This window comes from Halichoerus grypus, chromosome X (assembly GCF_964656455.1).
Source record: "Halichoerus grypus chromosome X, mHalGry1.hap1.1, whole genome shotgun sequence".
Lineage (NCBI taxonomy): Eukaryota > Metazoa > Chordata > Mammalia > Carnivora > Phocidae > Halichoerus > Halichoerus grypus.
The window spans coordinates 119,381,626-119,406,441 of NC_135727.1; the positions used below are offsets into that span (position 1 = coordinate 119,381,626).

At 41.5% G+C, this 24,816-nt stretch overlaps 1 long non-coding RNA gene across 2 annotated transcripts in view; it reads left to right on the plus strand.

Moving 5' to 3' along the window:
* The first annotated feature begins 320 nt into the window (after window positions 1–320).
* The window catches only part of LOC118553292 (uncharacterized), a 383,189-nt gene continuing 358,693 nt past the window's right edge, over window positions 321–24,816 (plus strand). For both annotated transcript variants that reach the window (XR_013444733.1, XR_013444732.1), the window contains exon 1: window positions 321–424. This is a non-coding gene — a long non-coding RNA (uncharacterized LOC118553292). The remainder of the gene's footprint in view (window positions 425–24,816) is intronic.

Consider the following 24,816-nt stretch of genomic DNA (forward strand, 5'->3'; position numbering starts at 1 on the left):
TTCTTTTCTTCTGCATTTTCCCTGATTGATCCTTATTTTCAGCCTGAAGAGTCTCCTTCTTTCTTGTTTTTAATTTCCCAAGTGCTTTCTTAGGACTCAAGTTTTATCCACCCCCGACATCCTAGCAATTTCCGTGGGTCCTCTAAGATCCTGGTTATAGGACTCCACGGTGTTCCCGGTGGGCACGGTCGTCCTCCGTCACCGCAGTTCCGCTCTCCGTGCTGTCACTCAGCGACTGCCCACTACGCCTTCCGCAAGCAGATGCTCCTCCTTCTGACGCATCCTCGGAGCGTTCTTACAGCCTGACGCTGCGTCACGGCGCCTACGCCTGCGTCACTCACCCCACTGCCTTTCGTGATGCAGGCTTCGTGACGCAGGCGCAGTGTCAGTCCCCTCATCCCATCTCATCGCAAGAAGCGGAAGGGTGAGTACAGTAAGGACGTTTTGAGAGAGAGGCCGCATTCACGTAGCTTTTGTTATAGTACATTGTTATAATTGTTCGATTTTATTCGTTATTATTTGTTATTTGTTATCAGTTATTACTGTTCTTATCTTACTGGGCCTGATTGATAAATTAAACTCTATCCTATGTATGTATAGGACAAAACATAGTATATACAGGGTTGGGCACTCTCCATGGTTTCAGGCACCCCTGCGGGGCGGGGGCTCTTGGCACGTATGCGCCACGAGTAAGGAGGACTACTGTATTTCTGTTTGATTTGATTCTGGACTCCGAGAAAAAGCATTTCTGTTCAGAGATGTGGAGATTTCCTGATGCTGCTTCATCGCTGGTTTTCGCCTGACACAGAGTACGCAAAGTCCTAAGTGCTCGTCCCGAGGACCCCCGTGCCCCTCCCCCATGGCTGGAGAGAGCAGGCTTTTCTCAGAGCACCCTCCATCTGTGCCCTCTCTCAGTCCTGGTTGCGGGCTGCCTCAGAGCTTGAGCTGGGATGTAGAGAAGGAGAAAAAAAAGAAAAAAACCTGAGAACTCACTTGCATGTCGTCCCTTAAGATCTGGGTTCCTTACCCAGCCCCGTTGCTCTTTATCCACTGTAGTAGGTGGACTAATGCCCCCCTCCCCCATGTCCATGTTCAAAGACCTGGAACCTGTGAATATGTTACCTCACGTGGCAAAAAGGATTTTGCAAACTCGATTAAGTGAATGATCTTGTGATGGGAGAGATTATCCTGGATTATCTGGGTGGGTCTAATGTGATCACCAGGGCCCTTGTAAGAGGGAGGTAGGAAGAGTGCGAGTCAGAGGAGATGTGATGACAGAAGCAAAAGTCAGAGTGATGTGAAGAAGGGACCCTGAGCCAGGGAGTTTGGGCAGCATCTAGAAAGTGGAAAGGGAAGGAAATAGATTCTCCTCTAGAGCTTCCAGAAGGAACACAGCCTTGCAGACCCATTTTAGGTTTCTGACCTCTAAGACTATACAATAATGTATTTTATTTTGAACCACTAGATTTGTGATAATTTGTTTCAGCAGCAAAAGCAAACTAATATATCCATCTTGCTACCAGAGCCTCTGGTAGTTGCTTTATATATCATGTCTAGGATTTTTTGTTGTTGTTGTTAAAATCAAAGGGAGAGATGGCGTGGAGTGTCCTTACTACATCTTGAGTAGAACCAGAGTCCATTATTCTTAATTTTCAAAGTGTTATGACTTTGGACAGTAGGAGCTAACTTCTGTGTCCTGTAGCCCCCACCTATTAAACTTTGAAAACTTCCCTACTTTCTGATTTAACATGATGTCTTGTCCCTTTCCTGTTTCAGACCTCGAACAGCCATTTCTCTGAGGAAAATGTTTAAATTAGTGAAAAAAATGTACGTTAAAATGTGTTCTCAGATTCTTAAAAAATCATCATTGAAGCCCAGCACAGTCCTGGTTCTCTTCTCCTTTTAACCACAGGGCAATGTGGGGCTCCACCATCCACATCACTGACCCACCAGCTTGGAGACACCTCCCTCTACTTAGGTACCAGCTGAGGGAGTTCTGGGGTTTTTCCCTCAACAGCCATCCATTCCCTACCCCAGGTGCATGCATACTCTGTGAGGCTCAGTGAAAGCTCAGTTGGGCAGAAGTACCCAGGGTGAGAGACAGGGACAAAGCCTATCCCCAGGTTCCCAGCATCCCTCTGACCCAGCACAATGCTTCGCCTGCAGAAAGGGCTAAATGCACAGGTATCTAATCAAAGCTAACAGTTCACAACCAGCAATTCAAAAATACACAGATGTTGCAGAGTGGAGCTTGAGGATGAGTGCAGTTAAGTAAACAAAGAGGCTTGAATGAGCAGATGCCATTCAACAATCATGGTAAACACACAGCTCCTACAACGCAGCTCTCTGGCTGCAGACCCTGCCCAGTGAGCTGTTATCAAGTCTGTGTAGTGGGAGATGCAAGGAATAATGGGAACTGGTTTAGCATTGGGAGGCAGTCTTTTTCATATTCTGTGGTGTGGGGTGCAGAATTTGTCTTGGGGAAAGACTACTCTTGTTTAGGAAGACATTTTGAGGGGCTTTTTGGTTATGCAAATCAAAGACCTCGAGGTGGGTCTGGTGTGAGAGGTTGAGAAAATGGGGAACTAGATTACCCCTTAGAAGTCTGTCTCATTAAGGAAAGGCATGTGTCCATGAAAAGCAATTTTTTTTTTTGGTCTGAAAGAATTTTTTGTGAAACGTGAGTCCTTAGGGGGCTGAAACTAGGGATGAGGGGAGATGGGAAAAGATGTTAGGTTCTTTTTTTTTTTTTTTTTAAGAGTTTATTTATTTACTTGAGAGAGAGAGCATGAGTCGAGGGGAGGAGTAGAAGGAGAGGGAGAAGCAGACCCACACTGAGCCGGGAGTCCAATGCGGGGCTTGATCCCAGGACCCCAGGATCACGACCCGAGCCACCCAGGTGCCCCAGATATTGTGTTCTTTTTTTTTTTTTTTTTAAAGATTTTATTTATTTGAGAGAGAGAGACACAGCAAGAGAGGGAACACAAGCAGGGGGAGTGGGAGAGGGAGAAGCAGGTTTCCCGCCGAGCAGGGAGCCTGATGCGGGGCTCGATCCCAGGACACTAGGATCATGACCTGAGCCGAAGGCAGACGCTTAACGACTGAGCCACCCAGGCGCCCCCAGATATTGTGTTCTGAGGAGGTAGAAGTATGAAGGCAGTTCAGAGTGACAGGCAGGACATATAAACATTCCCTCAGAATATTCAGAAACATTCTGGACATATCTGGATCTCCAGTGATGGAAAAGTGCTAAATTCTCCAGCCCCGGCATGCTCTCTATATAAAGGTGGAGGAAGAATATGGTGATGGAGGAATAATGGTAGCATCTAGCTCAGTGCTGTCGAAGAGAAATATAATGTGAGTTACATATGTATTTTTTACGTTTTCTATTAGTCCCATTAAAAAAAGTAAAAAGAAACAGGTGAAATAAAATTTAGTACTATATTTTATTTAGCCCAATATATCCAAATGATTATATCACCATTTAATGAACATAAAATATTACTAATAAGACATTTTACATTTTTCTTATATTAAATCTTTGAAATCCAGTTTATGTTTTACTTTTTTTTTTTTAAAGATTTTATTTATTTATTTAATTGACAGAGAGAGAGACAGCGAGAGAGGGAACACAAGCAGGGGGAGTGGGAGAGGGAGAAGCAGGCTTCCCGCGGAGCAGGGAGCCTGATGCGGGGCTCGATCCCAGGACCCTGGGATCATGACCTGAGCCGAAGGCAGTCACTTAACCGACTGAGCCACCCAGGCGCCCCAAAGTTTATGTTTTACATTTAAAGCACATCTCAACCCAGACTAGCCCCATTTAAAGTGCTTAATAGCCTTATGTGGTTAATGGCTACCATAGTGGACAGCACAGTTCTAACTTTTTATACTCTGTGATTACTAATTTCAAAGCCTTAAAAAAAAAAAAAAAAGAACTTGCTGTAAGAGTCTGCTTATCTCGGCAACTACATTTACCTTTGCCATAAAAACAAAAACAAAAATCTATTATAGCAAACACAGTCTCTTTATTTCAGAAGACTGTCTTTACAAAAGGCTCATGAACTGCTTATGGCCATGGGTGACTTCTGAGTGGGCGGACAGAATTAAGTCCATATATGAAAAATAGATTGATGTAATCATGAGTGAATTGAAAAATAAAAATATTACAGCCACATCAATATGATGGTTACTTAGGTGATAAGTCTCTGCAGGAGCTAGCTTAAAAATGCACCTCCTACTTAATTCATTTTCAGGAGTCTTCTGAGAAAATGCCATGTTGTAAGAAAGGAGGTATTGATTTATTGGAATGAAAGGAAAAAGTGCTTTTTTCGTTGATTAGAATGGCTGTATGACTCACCAGCTTCTTTGTCTCTGCTGTTTATATAACCCAAGCATCCCAGCCACACCAACCTGGAGTTTGACTAGGTCAGAGCAACAGTGACAAAACTTACACACCTTATATAATTCGAAATCCATGAATATTCTAATAGGAACATTATTTCTGTTTAATAGCTAACGTGGCTGTGCCATGTGAAAATAGGATCAACTCAATATGAAATTCACTTGGTCATGCAGCTTTGGAATTATGAGATTCTTGAATTAAAATCATGGATGAATTATTCACATTTCACACATAAAGTTGGACTTCATTAATCTTTTCACACTGCAACATTACAAATCTACTTAATACAAACTGGCAGAAAATGAGCACACACTTATAGTCCCAGGCTCTGCTTCTACCTCCAGCACTCTGTTGGAACTCTGGTCTCTCAGATTCCTTTCAGATGGTCTTGGGAGTCTCAAAAGAGGTATCTCATGAAGACTCCAAAAACTAATTCCATTGGCTGCCCTGTGGCACCCATGTTAGTTATTTATTTATTTATTTATTTATTTATTTATTTAAAGTAATCTCTATGCCCAACATGCGGCTCAAACTCATGACCCTGAGATCAAGAGTTGCATGCTCTACTGACTGAGCCAGCCAGGTGCCCTGTGTGGCACCCATATTTATCTCCTCCCCTGCTCCAGACCTTTATAAGAAAGTCTCTTTACACTGTTAATGCCCAAGATGGCAGCTGGTTCTCTGTTGGTGGTTTCCAGAGATGAGACCAGAGCTGATGTTTGTCCTGAAGCTGCACAAGTCCCATGCGGAGGGCACTGATGTCTGCTTGCAAGGCACAGTGTCCCTTTGCTGCAAGAGCCATGGGCAGTGGGTTCTGTTGCCCATGAATGGAACTGCCACAGTCGACACCTGGTGGTTCAGTTCTTTCGGGTTTTGCTGGCTTTTTTTGCTTCAGACTCCTGGTTCTGGGACTGTATCATCAATCCAGACAATCTGAAGACCTGTCTCTTTCTTTGACCTTGTCCACTCTTCTGGTGCCCAAATAATTCTTTATGATTCTCTTCCTTTAGACTGAGTTTCTTTGAAAATTATGCTTCCATAAATGCTCAAGGATTTTCTATTCCACTGTCCAAGCTCCTAAGTTAACCTGATTTCTGTGGTGAACAAAAATCTAGATTCAAGCTGAGTTCCCTGCTATACTTAAGGAGAATATTCTAAATTACATTTTTTTCCTCTATTTTGTCCACCTTAATATAGTGGTAAGTTACCCAATGAGTAGCATCCATCTCAATTTTATTTTTTTTAAAGATTTTATTTATTTATTTGATGGGGAGCAGGAGAGAGAGTGAGCGAAAGCACAAGCAGGGGGGGAGGTATGCTGGGCTCGATCCCAGGACCCTGAGATCATGACCTGAGCTGAAGGCAGACGCTTAACCGACTGAGTCACCCAGGAGCCCCTCAATTTTAATTTAATAATCAGCTCCTAGAAGAAGGTCTGGCATGAAACAGATATTCAGTGGATATTTGTTGAGTAAATGAGAGTTTTTATTTGCAAGGAAATCTTCATTTTGAGAACAAGACTGAGTCTTTTTTTTCTGGTATCCTAATCAGGGTCAAATTTCAACCTTTGTTCCTTTTGGCATTTGTATCTGATGTCTAAATAGGAAGAAGGCACAAGCCAACATAGCAGAATAGTTAGAATCAGACAAACCTAAAGCACCATAGTGATTGGACAAGTTAGTTAACCTTTTGAATTCTCTTTCCTTATTGTGTAAAGGGAAAAATATCTAAGCATAGAATTATGTGAGGATTAAATGAAGCAACAAATTTTTAGCATTATACCTGTCACATAATATTAGCTATTAAAAATATTATTGATATTTTTAGAGAAGGAAAAAGAATCCCAAGTGTTTGAACATCAGTTGAGTTTGTCACTGTTCTCTGAAACCACAAAACTTAAAATCTTATGCAAAGGCAGTAAAATGTTCCCCAAATTCAGTTCCCTTTATTTACACACACACACACACACACACACACACACACACACACACACACACACATATTTGGATAGGAATAATATTGCAGCAAAATAGTTTGTAGTTCATTGTATAGAGGGGTTGGTGTTTTCTTTGAGTCATTGATATTTCTGCTTATGTTATTATTACCTATCTGTCTTCTTGAGGACAGAGTCTTTTTAGTTTTCTTGATCTCTATGCCATGTATGTGAATACAGTGCCAGGAACTTAATAAATGTCTGGGCAATGCATACAACAAGGCACTCCATTTCTGAGATACTGTTTTGCCTATTAATTGTAGATGAGGAACAAATAGAAGTCACTGCAAACTTATTGTTCAGGAGAAACAATAGTTTGGCGGTTGTACTATATAAAAACTGCTCAGCAATAAAGTTTGTGTTATTTTTCAAAGATAGTTACACTAATATTTGAGTGTCAAAAAGCTACATTTTAAAAAGATTTTATTTATTTGCTTTTAAAGATTTATTTATTTTAGAGAGGGGGGAGGGGCAGAGGGAGAGGGAGAGACCATCTCAAGGAGACTCCCAGCTGAGCAAGGAGCCCGATGCTGGGCTCGATCCCACGACCCTGAGATCACGACCTGAGCTGAAACCAAGAGACGGACGCCCAACCAACTGAGCCACCCAGGCACCCCACTTAAGATTTTTTTTTAAGATTTTATTTATTTATTTGACGGGGTGGGGAGAGAAAGTGAGAGAGAGAGAAAGAGAGAAAAAGAGAGAGAGAACACAAGCAGGGGGAGAGGCAGGCAGAGGGAGAAGCAGACTCCCTGCTGAGCAAGGAGCCTGATGCAGGACTCAAGCCCAGGACCCTGAGATCATGACCTGAGCCGAAGGCAGATGCTTAACTGACTGAGCCACCAGGTGCCCCCCCTGCCGCCCATTTAAGATTTTACTTTTAAGTAATCGCTGTACCAATGTGGGGCTCGTATTCACAACCCTGACATCAAGAGTCACATGCTCTACCAACTGAGCCAGCCAGGCGCCTCCAAAAAGCTACATTTTTAAGTACATTATATATTAGAGTTAATATAACCAGAAGAACTCAAGTTATAGTTGTACCAGATTAATGTGATGGTTCAATAAATTTTCCAGATTGCCAGTCTCTCAAATACTTGACTAAGTGTACAACCCAGTACCTATTCTTGACTTTCCCTTAGATGCAAAGCTATTTTGAAGGTAGAGAAATATTGTTTGGACCGAATCCAGTGTGAATAAATTTTGTTTTATTCTTCAGACAAATATTACAATTTAAGAAAGTGTAGAAATAGCATAGAATAGAAAGCACAAAATAACAGGTTAGAAATAAACCCAAATAATGGTGTTTCTGCCATAATATAACATATGTTCTTGAAATACCTTACATTCTATGAAACCAGACATTAAAAATTAGACAGTTTGGGGCGCCTGGGTGGCTCAGTCGTTATGCGTCTGCCTTCGGCTCAGGTCATGATCCCGGGGTCCTGGGATCGAGGCCCACATCGGGCTCCCTGCTCGGCGGGAAGCCTGCTTCTCCGTCTCCCACTCCCCCTGCTTGTGTTCCCTCTCTCGCTGTGTCTCTCTCTGTCCTATAAATAAATAAATAAAATCTTTAAAACAAACAAACAAAAAATTAGACAGTTTAGGGAAAAATAGGGTGGGAAAAGATTATAATATTTAGCCATAGTCTACAACAGCCGATAGTACCCAGCCAGAGAGAATTATGGAGAGAGGCAAAAGGATCACATAAACATATAATTACTTAAATCTTTGTGGCATATTATCTTTAATAAAACTAGCTTGGTCCTAATCAAATATTTGACGGCTTATTGTTCATGCCATTCTTCTTACCTCTAATAATATATATAATGAAATGGACTTTTTCTTCATGGCATTGCAGCCAATGCAACATGGGCGGGGTGGAGGAGGGATAAAGAGAACTCCTAGAACCAAATTGCTCATGCACATTTTTCCCTCACTGTGAATGTGTGTTTGTGTGTGTGTATATATATATATATATATATATTTTTTTTTTTTTTAATTTCAGCTTTATTGTGGTATAATTAGCAACCAAAATTGTAATATGCATTTTTTTTTCTTTTTGCTGGGGGCACATGCCCAAGTTCATCTTATTTGAAATGCAAGCATAGGGAAGAACTTCAGGGAGACTGGAAGCAATTTCAGATGTTTCTGTGAAATCAGCCATTTCAGAAAGTTCATGTGGACTTTTCATCTTGAGATGAGGGAATGAGGAAGTGTGTTTTCTTGAGGAAAACAGACAGAATGGTTTTATATTTAATAAAAAACAGTTTTAAGAAAAGACAATAGTGAGCATAGTTTCAATCTGAGGTGGTGTTCAAAAGATCAAATAACCTTTTCGGTACCTTGCTGTTGTATTGGGTGGCATTGGCAACTCCAAAGGAGTATGAGCCTGTGAGGATGGGCCACAGCCTCAGGGACCAGATGGGCATTGGGCATCTGTCCACTGGGTGCCAGCACTGCTGAATGGAGTGGCATCTTCTCAGCGGAGGACTGGGCCTGCTCTGTCTGGGAGGACACATAAAGATGGGCACTGGTATATGGGAATTGTGGTGGGCTGGCTGGAAGGCCACTGGGTACCAAGTGCCTAGGCAACACCCACTTGGGGCTCTCCAGCCCTGGGTGGTTCAGTCAGTGTGGGAGGGAGGACTCAACAGGCCTGGGGTAGCAGTTATTTACCAATGGGCAGGGGAGCATTTCTGAATTTAACAACCTGGTTTCAAGATCTTCCTAGTAAAATTGGTTTTTTGATGAAATTTCTGATTTCTTTAGGGAGATATCAATTAGGACAACGAACAAAGAACTTGATAAATAGGAGGGCAAGGGGATTATAGGTCAGGGGCTAATACAGAGTTAATCACAGAGGTAGAGCCCCAAACATTTCCTGCAGATGGCAACTTCCTCCAGTGCTTCTCATAGTCCCTTAATCCTTGAATTAGTGTAAATTGGTTTCTTTCGTTCTTTTCATTTCTTTTCTTTGTTGACAGTTTGACATACCTCCTCACTCCCAAGTTGCTTTGCTCCTACAGAAGATTAAAATTCTCTCCCAGAGAGCAAAAATGCCCACTAACCAAGATGAATTGTAGTTGCAAGCACAAGTGTGTCTCATTTAGTGTTAGCCTTGGGGGGGGTGCACGAAAAATTGTCTGCAAAATTAATTTATGTAAAGAGATAAATTTCTTGCAGCTGATTATGTTTTCAGAGATAACACTTTGGAAAATGAGATCATGATTCCGTGAATGCTCAGTAAAAGATATTTTGCTCCAAACAAAATGTACTGCTGCAAAGAGCTCCTAGTTCAGACAGGCAATGAAAAGTAGTGCTTCTTATTGTACACTGTGAAATTGGCTAATTTATATGGTGGAATGGATTTGGAGTTGAGCTTTCCAAGTCTTTTTTTTTTTTTTTTGACATAGAATTATCTGCCCCCTGAAGTTTCTATCAGCCGAGCAATTATTTATGTTGGCAAGACATCACAGTTCAACTCAGCTCTAAGCTTCATGCCATGATGTAGGACCTACAAATGAGCCCTAGACTGAGAGCCATAACCCTCGACTTCTAGGCCCAGCTCAGCCACCAGGTAATTGTGGGTGTTTGTGGCCTTTGTGTTTCAGTATGCATTCAAATGGCCTTGTACACCTAGTACACTTGCTCTCTTGACCTGCCTGGGCTTTTCTAATTTTATAGGATGGGATTTCCAAGTTAAAAGTCTGCAAAATATTTCATGTAGGAAATCACCACATACATGTTCTTCGGTGTTGATGGGGGAGATAAGCATGTCTCAAACATGCCAGCCTTATCAAATTCAATTTCCTTTCGGTATCTACAGAGATCCGAGGTGGTAGGGAATCATAAAAATTCAGTGGATATACATTTAAGTGTCCATTTATTGGAACATTATGGGCCCCAATACTGTGGCTGCAGAATATTTCACTACTACTACAGAGTTAGCGAAACAATTCTTTTCAAATTAAATTGATGTTGATGAACCTAAATAGTAATTTATAACTCAAGAGCAAGAACAATAGCAATAAAAAATCTCACCGACCTTGAGACACTCTGATAATATACCAAAACAAAGTACCCTTCCTCAAAGTTGGGGGCATGTCATCAGCATGTGCAGAGGGGTTTTCTGTGTTCTTGGGGTGGGGACAAAGCCTGTATAGGAGAGGTTTCAAGTTGCCACGAAAGTCAGGTAAAGGATGAGTATTAGGGTATGAACACCAGGTTTTTAAAAAAAGATTTTATTTGGGGCACCTGGGTGGCTCAGTCGTTAAGCATCTGCCTTCGGCTCAGGTCATGATCCCAGGGTCCTGGGAGAGCCCTGCATCGGGCTGCCTGCCGCAGGAGGCCTGCTTCTCCTTCTCCCATTCCCCCCTGCTTGTGTTCCCTCTCTCACTGTGTCTCTTTCGTCAAATAAATAAATAAAACCTTTTTAAAAAAAAGATTTTATTTATTTATTTGAGAGAGAGCGAGAGAGCACGAGAGAGAGCAAGCAAGCATGAGTGCACGAGCAGAGGGAGAGGGAGAAACAGACTCCCTGCCTGCTGAGCAGGGAACCCGATGTGGGGCTTGATCTCGGGACTCCGGGATCATGACCTGAGCCAAAGGCAGACACTTAGACACTTAACCCACTGAGCCACCCAGGCACCCCTGAACATCAGATTTTTTTTTTTTTAAGATTTATTTATTTTTTAGAGATGGAGATAGAGAGAAGGGGGGAGGAGCAGAGGGAGAGGGATAGAGAGAATCTCAAATAGACTCCGTGCTGAGCATGGAGCCTGATGCCCAAAACCAAGAGGCAGAAGCTTAACCAGCTGAGCCACCCAGGCGCCCCTCCCCCTGTCTTTCTATCTTGCCTGCCCTACAAAGCCCAGGCTAGGATAAATGCAGCCCTTATTCTCTGCATCCATCCACCGGGGTTGTTGAGGGTTTCTGAAGAAAACTATCTAACTCTGCAGATTAGCACCACAAAGGGACCACTAGAATACCAGCAGTAAGGCCTCAAGGCCCACTCCACCTCACTACAGTGTTGGTTAAAAAGGCATAATTTCAGGGGCGCCTGGGTTGCTCAGTCGTTGAGTGTCTGCCTTCGGCTCGGGTCATGGTCCCAAGTCCTGGGATCGAGCCCCACATCGGGCTCCCTGCTCCTCGGGAAGCCTGCTTCTCCCTCTCCCACTCCCCCTGCTTGTGTTCCTTCTCTTGCTGTGTCTCTCTCTGTCAAATAAATAAAATCTTAAAAAAAAAAAACGGCATAATTTCAGAGGTGAACTGGAAATAAGAAAGGGAAGTCACCACCAGCTGCCAGAAAGAAAGAAAGAGGAAACTCAAAGCATTCACACTGATGTTCTGGTGGCCCAAAAGGCTGCATGTAAACCCATTTATAGGGGCTAAAGCTTAACATCCACAACTTAGAAAAAGATCCAGGTTCCTATGCCATTGTTGCCATCACAAAGAATGTAGATAGCCCTATGCTAGGGCCACAGAAGGCTAGGACTGTCCCCCCAAGAGAGGTGTCCTTGGCTCTGTGTGAGGTGGGGAGCTGGAATTGGAATGGTAGACTAAAGCTGTCCACCAGGAAAGGCTGCCCTAATGTGTAAGAGTAATTAGAAGCCTCTGCCCATGGGTCTAGGAAAGAAGCAGTCTTGTCCCAGGTGTGGTCTGGGGTGAGAAAGAATAAGTCTCCTGGAGAAATTAAAACCCTAAACCTGTATCATAAAGGTGTGGAGCCTGAATTTATAGTCTCAACATGGTGTGGGAATCCCTGGCCAAAGAATTAATGTAAGCCCAGGGGCACCTGGGTGGCTCAGTCGTGAAGCGTCTGCCTTCGGCTCAGGTCATGATCCCAGGGTCCTGGGATCGAGCCCCGCATCGGGCTCCCTGCTCAGCGAGAAGCCTGCTTCTCCCTCTCCCACTCCCCCCACTTGTGTTCTCTCTCTCGCTGTGTCTCTCTCTGTCAAATAAATTAAAAAAAAAAAAAACTTAAAAAAAAAATTAATGTAAGCCCAGCAGTAGCCAATGCTGTAAGGCAAGTAAAATAAAAAAGAGGCACAGCTTTTATAAAGGCAAAATAAAACTTACTACTTGTAGGTTTCAAGATCGTGGATCTAGAAAACCCAAAAGAACCCTCAAACTTTTAAGATTAATAGGTAAATTTAGTGAGATCACTATATATGTATATGCAAAAACAAAAAAAGTAAACAAAACTAAAATCTTTGTCTCATGCCTCAAGCCCACTGTCCACCCCATCACTCAACAATGATTTTGTCTTGTACTGCATAGGGAAAAATGAGGCTCTGAGTTTTGAGCTCCCACAAGTTTCCTGATTTCATGACCTCAAACTTTCCTTTCAGCCCTACCCTTGCCTTCTTTCTATATTCATAAGGGATACCCCTTTCCTTTTTCCTTTTATAAACAAACACTTGTCTCTGTGCTTTTAAGTCCCTTCCCTCCCTTCTCCGCTGGAATGAAGTTACGGCTTTCTCCACTATTTCTTTGTCTTATGGGGTCAACCTGGCTCCTTCCCTGTAGCCTTTAAAGATTCTCAAATTGCTGTTATCTTAAAAAAAACTGTAACAAGCCTTGGCAGACCACCCCCATCATCTCTAGCTATCACATTTTCAAAAGAACAGATGAAACCTGCTGTATCCCTTTCCCACTTTTTAAAAGACTCTTATTTCAATCAGATTTCCCTTCCTATTACTGCACTGAAGTGGTTTTTATTTATTTTTTTTAATCAAAGTGACCAAATGGCCTTCTTGACTGCTCAATCCAATGGACACTTTCCAGTCCTCTGGCAGCCACCACCAGATTGCTCATTTACCTTACCTACACTTTGACTATGAACTTCTGGGTGTTCGTATAGATCTGATTAGTTCCTTGACTCTGTCCCTTATACTTACCCAGTCTTGCCTCAGGTCCTGTGGTCCTAGCCGAGGGTTGTCTACATTCCTCATGATGGGAACAAGGGCTTAGGAATTTGGATATTTTACTAGGTGAAAGTGTGGAGTCAGGGCAGGCAAAGGTCTGAGATATAACATAGGAATTAGAACAAGACTATGGCACTGTCACTGGGACAGCCTCTGGAGGCAAAGGGGTTTTCTCTGGCTCTTATTATTCACTGATGACTGTATGCGTCCCAGGAGGTAGGAAGTAATTGTAACACACAGGTCACTGGACTTTCCAGCTGTAACCACTGCAGATGGGTGATTGATGATTGATTTGGGGTTGGGACATTTTACAGCCCACAGGGAAGGGAGGGGAGATGGGTGCAAATGATTAAGACTGGATTTCTTGCCGGCCAGGAGGAACTAGGGCTCAGAGTCCAATTTAGGTTGGCTTAAAGACAATAAAGGGATGTGAGCTTTCTTGCACAGTTAAGTTTGTTAGCTGAGATCCACACCTGTTTCCTATTAGAAATGTCCACTAATTGGTAGCCTTTAGTGTAGGGAATATCCATAATTATCTAGTTCCCTGAATCTGGCAGACTGTGGGACTCAGCTGTTGAACCAGAAATGGTCTGATGCACAGATTTCCATGATGGGTATGACTACTTCCTACTGCAGAGCAAGCAGAGAGATAAAGATAGTTGTGCTAAAGAGGTGAACTTGTAGGGTTATATGACCTAAAGAAGGGGACTTGAGGGACTCATGATTTTGCAATGGGTAGAGGCTGAGAAAGAAAGGCATTTGGTTATTAGAAGCCCTGAAATAACATTTGTTCTAAGCAACATTTCTGCCCAAATGCATTAACTAATGCAAGAACAAAATTTGAAATTTCAGCTCATTATCATTCCAGTTTTTGCAGCACAATTTCCCTGAGGCTTTTAATTCTTTCCTCGGAGTCCTCTATATTAACTTTGAATCCTTGATGTGTTTTCAAATACTGGCTTAAAGCGTCACAGGTTGTTATTTTATTTAAGTGAATAAATTGGCCATCTAGATGTATCCTATTTAATATACTTTCATGCAAGTAAAACAAACTTCCATAGGAAACTGTTCATGTTATCAAGTGTCATAGGGAAGTCATGCATATGTATTTACTAATCTCAGAGTCTGGCTTCTTGATTATGTTATTGTTAAATCATTTATTTGTATCATTACCTTATTAGTAGTGGGACTAGACGTCCTGAAGCATTTCTTTTCTTATTTTCCTCATATCCTGTATCACACACAAACAAATATTTAAAAGAAAACCCTGTTGATGTACATATAGGAAGCATTTTTCTAGCCCTGATGATCCCATTGGCCAAGTATCTTTTTTTTTAATTTTATTTTTTTAATAATTTTATTTATTTTTTTATTCTTTTTAAAAATTAACATATAATGTATTATTTGTTTCAGGGGTACAGGTCTGTGATTCATCAGTCTTACACAGTTCACAACGCATACCCTCCCCAATGTCCATCACCCAACCATCCCATCCCTCCCACCCTCCTCCACTCCAGCAACCCTCAGTTTGTTTCTTGAGATTAAGAGTCTCTTATGGTTTGTCTCCCTCTCTGATTTCGTCTTGTTTCATTTTTCCCTCCCTTCCCCTATGATCCTCTGTCTTGTTTCTTAAACTTCTCATATCAGTGAGATCATATGATAATTGTCTTTCTCTGATTGACTAAGTTCGCTTAGCATAATACTCTCTAGTTCTATCCATGTCATTGCAAATGGCAAGATTTCATTTTTTTGATGGCTGCATAATATTCCATTGTAAATATGTACCACATCTTCTTTATCCATTCATCTGTTGACGGACATCTAGGCTCTTTCCATAGTTTGGCTATTGTGGACGTTGCTGCTATAAACATTGGGGTGCACGTGCCCCTTCGGATCACTACATTTGTATCTTTGGGGTAAATACCCAGTAGTACAATTGCTGGGTCGTAGGGTAGCTCTATTTTCAACTTTTTGAGGAACCTCCATACTGTTTTCCAGAGTGGCTGCACCAGCTTGCATTCCCACCAACAGTGTAGGAGGGGTCGATCCCCTTTCTCCGCATCCTCGCCAACATCTGTCGTTTCCTGACTTGTCATTTTAGCCATTCTGATTGGTGTGAGGTGGTATCTCATTGTGGTTTTGATTTGCATTTCCCTGATGCCAAGTGATGTTGAACACTTTTTCATGTGTCTGTTGGCCATTTGGATGTCTTTTTTGCAGAAATGTCTGTTCATGTCCAGGTATCCTCTTCTATACGTTTATTCCACCCATCTCAGTCTTTTGTCTTCCAAATTTCTTAGCACTGGATCCCTGAACCTTTATTTTATTGTGAACAACCTTCCTTTATTTTCAGGCAATGACAGAATTGAAAGTCTGGCAGGTACTTTACAGCATTACTACTCAAAGTGTGGATCATTTTGCCCCATCTCTGTTAATGTTCAGCCTCCATCTGTAGTCTGAATCACCTGTGCCCTAAGTGTGCAGGGTAGGATTTTGCAATAGCTTTTTTGATATCTCTGTAGATGTCAGCTAGTATATGAGCGTCAACATGCTTAAAACCAAAATACATGCAGACATGGCAACACACAGTCAACTCACCATACCTCCCTTCATGTGCTTCCTTTTCTTTACTGCATTTTTCGTTAATGACATTACCATCTCCTTGGCCATCTCAACTGGACATGGAAATAGCCTTAAAACATCTCTGTCTCTCAGTATTACCCCTCAGTTTAATCAGCCCATAAAAGCTGTTAGTTAAATTTCTATCAGGCCCTGGGCATAGATCCTTTCTTCCCTTTTCATCATCACTGTTCTTACTGTTCTGATTTACATTTTCATTATCTGTTGCCTTGCCTAATGCCACCTCTAACTTATCTCTCTGCCTTCTCCAGTCTGTCTTCCCTCCAAGCCAATTGTATTATCTATTTCTGCATCACAAATTACCCCAAAACTTAACAGCTTAAAATGACAAACTCGCAGTTTCTATAGGTCAGAAGCCCAGGAGCAGTTTAGTTGAGTGGTTCTGGGTCAGGAGCTCTCATGAGGCTGCAATCGAGGTGTTATTCAGGGCTGCAGTCATTTGAGACTTGGCTAGGGAAAGCTCTGCCTCCAAGCTCACTCACAGCATTTTTAGCAGGCTGTTTTTCACCACTCAGGCCTCTCCACCAGGCTGCCTTAGCATGTGGAAGCTGGCTTCTCCCACAGAGATTGACCCAAGAGAGAGTGAGAGAGACTGAATGCTCTCCCCAGTTGGAAGTTGTAGTCTTTTTATAGCCTAACCTTGAAAACGACTTCTCTCATTTCTGCCGTATTTACTTCATTAGAGGAGAGTCACTAAGTGCAGTCCACAATCAAGGGGAGAGGAATTTTGTTCCATCTCTTGAGAGGAGGGGTATCAAAGAATTTGTGGGTGTAGCTTTAAGGCCACTACAGTTTGTCCTCTGGCCACCAATTATTTCTCTCTCTTGCACGTGCCAAATCCATGTCAAAGACTTTGTGGACATGTCTTTAAAATTACCACACCACCTTACACTTCCCAGAAACTGGGATCTTGAGACATATCTTTGTTCTGAATATTTTTGCTGACTCCACTTTACATATACAGGAGGGCTTAAACTCCCCAGGTCTTCCACCATCTGGCCCTGATTACGTATTTTCCATCACTTGCTTATGAATCCTGCATGTAGTCAAGCCCAATGATTCACCATTTCCTAATCACACCCTAAACCTACAATTCTCTGTACCTTTGTGGATGTCATTTCCCAGCCTGGAAGGTGCTCCCTTATCTCTTCAAATTCTCTGCAAAAGTCCTAGCCTTACTCGCATACATTACTTCCTTCATAAGGTGTGACAGCTCCCCCCAAATAGAATATATCCGCTCTATTTGATTCCTAGAAGACAGGAACTGTACCTTGTTCATCTCTATATCCCTCAAAACAAGAAGATTTCATTGCATCCAACAGATGTTCTACAAAGGTTGAGTTAAATTATATGAAGATAGTACTTCTCTAATTTAGGCAAAACAAATACTTTGAGCTGTTTGTGTCCATGTGGTACACCAACACTATGGTAGCATTTTATTTGTTGCGTACAGTCTGTCTTTCAAAGATACAATGCCAGTATTGCTATGTGTGGGGCACCCTGACAGAATTGGTGGTAGAATTTCCAAATGATATCAACATCTTCAAAGTACTAGCCTTCTGCTGCTGTTTGCAAGGCCATGAAAAGTTCATTTACCAACATGTTGATGTACCATGTGTATCCCGCAGAGTGGAAATGATGGAGCTGTACAGTTTTGCTATCTTTAGTCATTCTGTAGGAGGACATCTCCTGTTTAATTTCTGAGCTCTCCCCCCCACCCCTTTCTTCCCTCCCTTCACTCTTCCTTTCTTTTGTTCTTCCTTTCTTTCTTTCTTCCTTTCATTGTCCACATCGTTTTCTACTCTGACCTGTCCTAGTTAGTTTCTCCCAACACGCTCTGGTTGGGATGGGATCACTGTCCTTTAAATTTAGTCAAACAGAAGTTCTCTCTTTGTTTACAGCTTTACTGAGGTGTAAATTACATACCATAAAAGTCATCCATTTTAAGTGTATAGTTAGTGATTTTTAGTAAATATATAGAGTTGTGCAACCAGCACCACAATCCAGTTTTAGACCGTTTCTATCACCCCAAGAAGATCTTCTGTGCTAACTGAATTAAAAAAATTTTTTTACCTTTTTTCTCTTTTTACAAAAACAATACAAAGTCACTTCGGACAATTTAGAAAATAAGTAAAATCAGAAAGAAGAAAATAAAAATGATCTTCATTCCACAACCTACAGTAATCATTGCTATTGGCATATATTTAATCCCTCTCTCTATTTTACCTACCTATTTATTCATATCTTAGAAAGGAAGGTACTGTTTAGGGGACGCTGAGAAGTTGATTAGCTCTGGGGACACAGCAGCTACATATTAATAATTTAAAAATAGCAGGGCAGATCTCTTTTTATCTTACTGATTTTAAAGAACTTGACTGAATTTTTGACTTTTGAGATAACCACATTACATATCTATTTATGTGTGAGGCTAAGAAGCCAATTAAGGCAATGAATAGGCCAGTGTGTAGTGGGATTGCAATGTGGCTTTACTTTCCCCGTGTGTAGGGGGCGGTGGGGGTGGTGAAGGGGGAAGGGGATACAGTGATTATGTCACCAGCTAGACCCCAAGACCTGACCTTCACTGCCCACCTGCCTGTACTCACTAACCTTTGTCTTATGTTTTCCCTTAAGCTCTTCCTTCTGGCTTTCCTCTTGACTCAGGCAAATGAAACCCTAAAATCATCCCCCAGGTGATGGCGACTGCCCTGACAAGACCTCTGCAGGCCCAGACCACCTAGACCTTTTGAGGTAAACCCCCAATTTGCACTTGTGCAGATGGACTATGGAGTGACCTCTGGAATGACCTGCAGTCACCTTTACCTCATAATAATACTAAAATCTCTGCCCAAGGAGGAGCCTAAGCTTCATTTACGTAACATACAAAGTGTATATAGGCATGTTTCCTTAAGTCACATGTGTGACCTTATGACCACCGATGGCCAGGCTTCCCTATCTAAATGTTCATCCTAACCCTAAACAAAAGGAACCCATTCATCATCTCAGAGTCACAGCTTTGGAAGCCATTCCCCATGATCTCCTTATTTGCTGCAAATAAAAGTTTTCTTTGTGCGGCAACTCAACCTGGCGCAGTTTCTGACTCACCAAGGAGTGAACTCACGTTGGTTCAGTTGCAGTTATAGCCTATAGGCCTCGTGGAAGATTCTAAATGCAGAATTCGTGAGGGTGGGGTGGTGGGAGGGATGCAAGCATGAGAAAATTAGAAGAAATCTTGTAAGGAAAACATAAGTTGGGCTTCAAGGGCCAGTCCCAAGACTAAGGGCTCTTAGTTTCTTTGAAATGGGAAAATGGGGGAAAATTGAATTTAAAAAAGAACTGTTTATGATGATGCAGTAGGAAATTATTGTGTCAAGAGTTTTCTGATTAGCTTAGTTGAGTGCCTTGCCCAGAGTAAGCGTCAACAAGCTAAACAGTAAATGAGGACTATGAGCGACAGTGCCAAGATGTGGAATTGTAGGATTAAGATGGGTGTGGGGCTTTGGGGATTCTTTACCCCAGGCCGGGAAGTTGGCAGTTTGTTTTGTGTTAGCAAAGATGTTGGTTAAATTGTTGCCCATGACTTCTTGGGACTTAGACCTTATAGGTACTGAGGCTGAAGTTTTGGGGGAATGCGTAGAAAAACAAGCCAGGGTGTTAGAATATGCTGGTGACTTTCTGAGGCCTCCAGTAGTTCTTACAAGAAAGAGAAAGGCATCTCAACTTGGGGCTATTTTGAAACTTTACTATTAGAGGTCTTTCTGCCAGCAATCCAAATTGTCTGAGAGTCAGGATATCATGACCCCTGCAGGACTGAAAAAGGTGAATTGTCTGTTAGAGGCTAAAGTAAAAAAAAAAGAGGCAGGAAACAAAGTAGGTCGTGAAACTGGGGACTGGGAACCACTCCATATCGCTGCTCCTTCTAGGCATCTTCTGCAGCGTGTCTTCTGCCTGATACAGGTTTAGAACATCCAGCCTGTGGGTACAGAGTACCTGTGCCTCCTAATCCTGCTACTGTTTGCATTTCTCTGAATCAGAGGTCAAGATGGACACCATTAAACTGAAGGATGGAGGCTAGGCAGAACACTAAGACAGCAGTTCTTAGGTTAGGGTCTAAATTCATGGGCTGTGACTTGGCAAGATTTCTGACTTTGGTTCTTAGCTCAGAAAATGGACTGAATGAATATAAGCAAAAAACTTACTAAGCTTCTGTAAAGAAGGTTGTGTTGCGGGAGAAACCCTAAGTCCAGTGAGCAAAGGTTTGTGATCTCCTGATTAACCTAAAAGGTTATTTTCCGGACCCGAAACCTGCACCAGTGGGAATCAAGTTGCTAAAAAATGCAGCGCCCTAAGAGGAGATTCTCCCTCCAATGCCCATCTCAGATGCAGATAGAGAGGACAGTGAATAAGGGGGCTTCTGTCAGAGAACAAAACAAGAGGCAGCTGGTTTTCTATAGCAGGGAGTTGATATTCCTCTCAAGTAGGATATATTGCTCATAATCATTGTGGTTTTTTCCTTCTTTCCTTTTTTCTTTTTTTTTTTCTCAAATGGGAATTGTTTTTCTAACAGTGGTCCTGCTTTCCACTCTCCTCTCCCTCCAACCTTTGTATACTGGATCTGTTAGGGTGGTTAAATAATCTATCCAGAGACTTCCAGGCAACAAGGAACTACATGTAGACTTGTCTGGGAGATAGCGCCCAGATTTCTTGAGTAGAATAGTGTAATGAGATTTGGCATTGGGGCATATCCTTTTGGGAAGGGGGCAAGTGCAATTTTGGTGACATATTGAATAGTTGCATAATGTTGGAAGGACACATTTTTAAAACTGTATGTAAAGAAAGGTTTATAGTTGTTAGCAAGTCAGGGCATGGACTGTAGTGAGTCCTAGATGCCATTGTTGGCAAAGCTGTGACTGAAACTAGAATTCCTTCCCTCTACTTTTCAGTTAATCAAGTCGATAATTTCTCTTTTTAGTACAAATGAGTTTGAGTTGGTTTTATTATCGCTTGCAGCCGCCAGCGTCCTGACTGATAGAACACATACATATTTAATACATATTATCTCATAGGGGAGGAAAAACAGTTTTCCCTCTACTCGCTAGGTTCTTGGCCGAGTCCACCTGCAATAAAAGACAAATTACCAGGAGAAAAACAAACAGAAGTTTAATAACAGTGTATACGTCCTATATACTTGGGGAAAGACTCAGGAAAACTGAGTAATTCCTGGAGATGGCCCAAGCCAGCACGTTAAATAAATACCATCTTCAGCTAAAGACAAAAGAAAATGTTGGGGGTAGGGAATTCGTTATGAGAGGTTATTAGGTGAAGCATGGTAAACAAGGGTAAGGTTGTGATGCAGATTTGAGTCCAGCCTTCTTCACTGGTAAAGTGTTCTAGAGATTTAGAATCATCTCCCTCTTGCTGGTACCGAGGGAGACACCCTTAGTAATCCCTTATATATGTAAATGTCTTTTTACAGAAGGGTTAACTTCTACTGAGTTTTCAGAGCTTCACCCCAATCTGCTGTTTCTTAAAAATAAACAGCCCCAAAGAATCCTTAAGCCAAAGAAGTATATTTTGAGGTGGCAAATTGTACTCCCCTTCAGTCTTCAAGTCTTGTATGCCCGCAGTTTACAAGGGAAAATGGTGTTAGCAACTAAGAAAGTAGACATAAATTTGTAAGTAGATCAACTTATCTTTTCAAATATAAACTGATGTGGGAAACAAATTAAAACATTATTAAATGTCCTGACTACCTAGAGCCCATTGATAAGCCCTTGAAACAGGCAGAGGGACCTTCCTCTAGGGACTCAGCTGCCTCAATATTAATGCTTTGCGAAGGGCAAGAGGCAATCTTAGCCTGATCCCCAGGACCCTGTAAGTCTACTTTAACATATAGAAATTCCTTGGGAAACTTCCTTTTTCTCTCCCCCCACCCCCACCCCAGATAACATGTTGGCAATCACCCTCCAAGCATATGACCCCTGGATATACATCTGAAGAATCTCAGGATTGAGTTTTTACTAAACAGTAATAAAGACCTTTCCTAACAATAGCTAGCCCCCTCAGGATCCTGGAAACCTTGTTTCCAAAATACCTGGGAGGCTGACGCTCTCCCTAACCCCCTCCCAACTTGGAAGTATATAATGGGCCACTCCTCATGACCCCATTGCAGCTCTGTCTGCCTACGGGTCCTGTCCCCGTGCTTTAATAAAGCCACCTTTTTGCACCAAAGATGCCTCAAGAATTCTTTCTTGGCCCCCAGCTTTGAACCCTAACATCTTTCCTACATCATAAATTATTATTATTATTATTGTTGTTTGTTTTTTTACGAATTTATCCTTTGAAGAGAGGGAATATTTCTGGCCATGTTTGCATTCAGGCATCTGATTAAGTTAATTCATGGATCATGTATTTCTCAGATTTTAGTTAACGGCCACAGCCATGTGTGGGTTTTAAACATAAGGGAATCAGATAATTTGTTATGGTATTTTAAAAATTGTGTTTCATTATTGGTAAATACATTTGGGTTACAATCTCATCTTCATGATCATTTAAAGATCCTTGGCCAAAGAAATTTTACAAATAGTTTCCCAAGCTGTGAGTCTTGCCTGTGTGATTCACAGATGTCTAAAGATACTGGAATGATGTATTAATGCTGACAGAAAGATAATTGCTTTCACTCATAATTAAATTAACATTTTCCAATAATACATTAAATATTACTTCTCTGTTCAGGCATTGAAGACTTTGTTCCACACCATAGACCATTTCATTTCAAGTGAAATCTGAAATGGAAAAGATCAGGTTACATAGCCTATTTGCTAAAATTCACTATTAATAGTATTATTTTCAAAGAGCCCCTCCAGTACCTTGCTTGCTATTTTCCCCAACTTTCAAAATTTTTATGTAGTTTTCTCTTCTCCTTTACCTCGACTTAAAGAGGTAACTTGGAAGGTACCACTATATATTTAAAGTGTCTGGCCCAGAATAGGTAGACAATAAATGGTAGCTGTTATTACTGGGGGAAGTGGTGGTGGTGGAGCACTAGGAATCAACAAATGTATTTATTACCTTTATTCCTATGTATGAAATTGGGCTTTTGATAAATTTGGATGAGCCTATTCTACCTGGTACATGTAAAATGCACATGTTTCTTATGCTTTAATGGATTTTTGGATTCTTTGTTTCCTCTTAGTTTTGTAAGAAGTATTCAATTTGAATTTATATTATGAGAAACACAAGGAAACAAGATCTCCTTAAGCATGTTGGTATTTTTGGTGGGGGTTTTTGTGCCTTCAGACTTGGTCCCTACCATTACTTAATGTTTGGTATCAGTAGATCCCTCTTCTTATTGCATATTTGCATATTCTTTCAAATTCCTTTCAATTTACTTTTGTTTTACTGAATTGATTTCATCATTGTGGCATCATGCCATGATAAAAATATTCCCTATGGGGCTGGAGGAGGCCTCAGCTTTGGTGGGCAGTACATCATATCAAATTCTGTAAGCATTTACTGTTAAGCATCTTGCAAATGCAAGGCCCTGTAGGAGAAATATCAGTATGAAGAGGTGATCTCTGACCTCTGGTGTCTGAAATTTAGTAGAAATGATAAGACAAAATGTGCAGTTGACTAAAATAAGACAGAAGATAGCAAAATACATGCCATTATATAAAGTGCTTACTCTGTGATTCACTCTTTTAAGCACTTTAAAAATAGTTAATCATTAGAACTTTAAACAATTATTATTATCTTCATTTTCATATGGGGAAACTGAGGCACTTGGCAGTTAAGTAATTTGTCTAAGTTACAAAAGTAATTAAGTGGCAGATCTGGGATTTGCCCCCAGAGAGTCCAGTTCTAGAATCAGCATTCCCATATTAAGCCAAGTGCTGTGTGCCTGTCGAGTGACTGATCCTACGTGTGTATGCATGGCTGTGCATGTGTGTATGTGTGTGTGTACATGTGTGTGCAGGGAACAGAAGGATGAAGAGGATATGGTGGGGTGCCTGGCTGGCTTAGTCGGTAGAGCATGAAGCTCTTGATATCGGGGTTGTGAGTTTGAGCCCCATGTTGGGGTTAGAGATTACTGAAAAAAAAAAAAAAGATGTGGCATTTGAGCTTTATCTTTCTGTTTTCATGTGCTTCTATGTCTAGTTTGTTACATCTTGATCTTTTCTTAACTTTCCAATTAAACTCTGCTTGAAACCCTTCAAAACTCCTGGACCTCTGATTTCTCCCATTAGCTACCCCTATCTAATCAGGTCAGAGCTTTATGACTTTGGACCAAAAGCCTTTGTAGAATTTCTAGGGCAAAGTAAAAGTACATTATGTTCTTTAGAAAAGGTTATAAGGTTTCAGACAGAACAGAATGGAAATCACTGAGTTTATGACCACACATTATAGAGTTGGTTTTATGATGGGAATTACCAAACCAATTCATCACTGCATCCAGTTGGTTCCAGTGTCCAAAATCACTTTAGCTCTGATTTTTGAGGTTGACTGAGTAATGATAGGAAGTATGGATGATATGTATATGTCTGTGTTGGATAATAAGTAAAGCAAGGATCCCTGCTTGGACCTAAGCTGTGACCAGTCCTGCAATTCACATATACTTGGGAAGAGATATTAATGGGGCATCAAGGGTCTGTAGGCGGGAGGGTTTGGGGAGGAATAAGAACAAGAGAGCTCAGGGATGACTATGGAAAAAGGCTTTGGGGAGGAAAGAATGGTATCTGTCTTGGAGATGCTCTCAAAAATGGCCCCATGGGCTCATGGTTGAGGTTTGTGGCGAGAGGGGCTGCAGGCAACAGATTCCAGAGGGACTTTTCTACAGAGAGTATATGTGTAACTTG